Here is a 3,239-nt window from a genome sequence, read left to right on the forward strand (position 1 = left end):
TTGTACTGGTGATCAGGAGGAAGTTTAAAGTTTTTGTACTGGTGATCAGGAGGAAGTGAACATTGTAGTTTTTCTTCAGTAAACCCAGCGTTTGTCTGGGGTGTGTGAATCATTTTGATGGTTTTTGGTTTAGTTTCAGTCCCAAAGGTTTCCTGTCCTGTTGATCTTTTCAGGCCTTAAATTTTTCTTTCCGTCGCCGCGTTTGAACACGTGCGTGGTCTAATGTGCACAGCATGTTTTTAATTTCAACACGGACGTTACTTTGTTTCTGTGTTCTCACCCAAACATGTGAAGTGCACAGAGTTTACTGCCAACACCTGAGATCAAGGACAGGAAGCTAACGAGGTTTCTTACTGAGCGAGTCCAGCAGATTCCTGAATTTTTCTTTGGGGGAGATTTCTGCCACGCTTGTTTTAAAGTTTTGTCGAGTCAGCAACTGTAAATGTCTAAAGGCTCTGAGCTGCCCCCTCCGGTCTCTCTGTGCACGGCTGCAGACTCCTTGGATAACGGTGATGGACAGCAGCACAGTGTCCACATGTCACTACCCTCATGCACACGCACACTTTCACGCATGAACGTAAACACTGATCTGCTGCGAAAACTAAATTCACGTTTCCATAAAGAAACTGTCGGAGCTTCAGTCCGGTTACATTCTCACCATGTAAGACTTCGGATAAGCACCTCCATTAAATATCTGTGCGCCGCCTCAATCGATACATGTACACCAGTGGTGGGGGGGTCGTAGGGGGAGGGGGGGGGGGGGTGTATTTGGACAGAAACCAAAATATGAGAAGTTTAACTGTTTGTCCTTCAGGTTTGTTTCTGCTGTAAACTTGTCGGTGTCGACCCCCCCCCACTCTTTGGGCTGTGTGACAGTACAGAGTGTTGTACATGTATCGTTTGAGGGGGGGCACAGATATTTAATGGTGGTGCTTGTCCGAAGTCTTACATGGTGAGAATGTAACCGGACTGAAGCTCCGACAGTTTCTTTATGGAAACGTGAATTTAGTTTTCGCAGCAGATCAGTGTTTACGTTCATGCGTGAAAGTGTGCGTGTGCATGAGGGGGTGGCTGTGGTGAAAAGTTTAAAAAGAGTGGAAAATATGAAATTAGTTGCACTTTTAAATTTATTTTCATTGGAAATGCAAACGAGCTTCTTTTGATTGTGACGACGACGTTGATGGTTATGAATTTAATTTCTCAGCACTTTGACAACACTGGAGTTTTTCCTTTGGATGGAAACATACATGTGCACCAGGAAGTGTGTTTGAAGAGGAAATAAAGATTATTAAAGGCATCTCCTCATTAGTGTTTCTAGTTTTTAATCATCAAGATTGGACATTTATCATTTTATTTATTTAAAAAACATTTCGGACAACCTGCAAATACACATTTGAGACCCAAAGTAAAATGGGTTCATTTAAGTTAAATGTGAACGAATAAAAGTTGATTTTGTGTCCAGTTGTAACAAAGAACACCTGGAGAACATGTCACAGCGTTCATACAAGTTTACATACACATGACATGCACGTGCAGATCTGATGACGTACAGATCTGCACGTGCACGTACAGATCTGATGACGTGCATGTACAGGTCTTTTAAGTGCACGTACAGATCTGATGACGTGCACGTACAGGTCTTAAGTGCACGTACAGATCTGATGACGTACAAATCTGATGACGTGCACGTACAGCTCTGATGATGTGCACGTACAGCTCTGATGACGTGCACGTACAGGTCTTTTAAGTGCACGTACAGATCTGATGACGTGCATGTACAGGTCTTTTAAAGTGCACGTACAGATCTGATGACGTGCACGTACAGATCTGATGACGTGCATGTACAGGTCTTTTAAGTGCACGTACAGATCTGATGACCTGCACGTACAGATCTGATGACGTGCACGTACAGGTCTTTTAAGTGCACGTACAGATCTGATGACGTGCACGTACAGGTCTTTTAAGTGCACGTACAGATCTGATGATGTACAGATCTGATGACGTGCACGTACAGATCTGATGACGTGCATGTACAGATCTGATGACGTGCACGTTCAGATCTGATGATGTGCACGTACAGATCTGATGATGTGCACGTACAGATCTGATGATGTACAGATCTGATGACGTGCACGTACAGATCTGATGATGTACAGATCTGATGACGTGCACGTACAGATCTGATGACGTGCACGTACAGATCTGATGACGTGCACGTACAGATCTGATGACGTGCACGTACAGATCTGATGACGTGCACGTACAGATCTGATGACGTACAGATCTGATGACGTGCACGTACAGATCTGATGACGTGCACGTACAGGTCTGATGACGTGCACGTACAGATCTGATGACGTGCACGTACAGGTCTGATGACGTACAGATCTGATGACGTGCACGTACAGATCTGATGACGTGCACGTACAGATCTGATGACGTACAGATCTGATGACGTGCACGTACAGATCTGATGACGTACAGATCTGATGACGTGCACGTACACATCACCTTTGTGTTGTCACATTAGAGGACGGCTGCTCTAACTGCTCAGCCAAAGCCGCCTGACGACAACACACCCTGTGCAAAGAAGGAAGATGCAGTAGATGGTCCATCATTGATTCATGCAGGCTCCATCCATCATCTTTACCTGCTTCTTCCGTTCTGGGTCACAGGGGCCACTGGTGCCCATGTCCAGCCACCACTGTGTGAGAGGCAGGGGACACCTGGACTGTCTTCAGTCCATCACAGTATTTGACATACAGATGAAGAACAACGTGGTGAAGTGTAATGTTCAGCGTCTTGGCTTTGGTGGAGGTTGTTCATTCAACAGACTCCGTGTGGGGGTAGATGTGGGCCAGTCTCCTGGTTCTCATGCTTTTACCACGTAATGATCTAAAACTTGTAGCTGAAGGAAGCAGCTGGTAGTGATGTGCACAAAGTGGTTGCTGTAAATCGTGCTGATCGTTGGTACGTAAGCCTGATGATCTTGTTCGCTGCCTGCACCAGGGTTCGCTCCGTCTTGGTGCAGCTGGAGAACCACTGCAGGAGACCACATGATGGCACCAGTGACATGCAGTGAGTTTAGTGACAGCTGAGGCTAACTCGTCTGGGATCGGATGCTCACATATATGACCCCAGCATAAAAGCTTATATTTCAATTTAGCCTTTTTTTCTTTTAAAAAGACATCTAATTATGCTTTCATCAGCTCCATACTCTAACCTTTATTTAAAGATGA

The sequence above is a fragment of the Nematolebias whitei genome, chromosome 13 (genome assembly GCF_014905685.2).
Source record: "Nematolebias whitei isolate Nwh7 chromosome 13, NemWhi1, whole genome shotgun sequence".
Classification (NCBI taxonomy): Eukaryota; Metazoa; Chordata; class Actinopteri; order Cyprinodontiformes; family Rivulidae; genus Nematolebias; species Nematolebias whitei.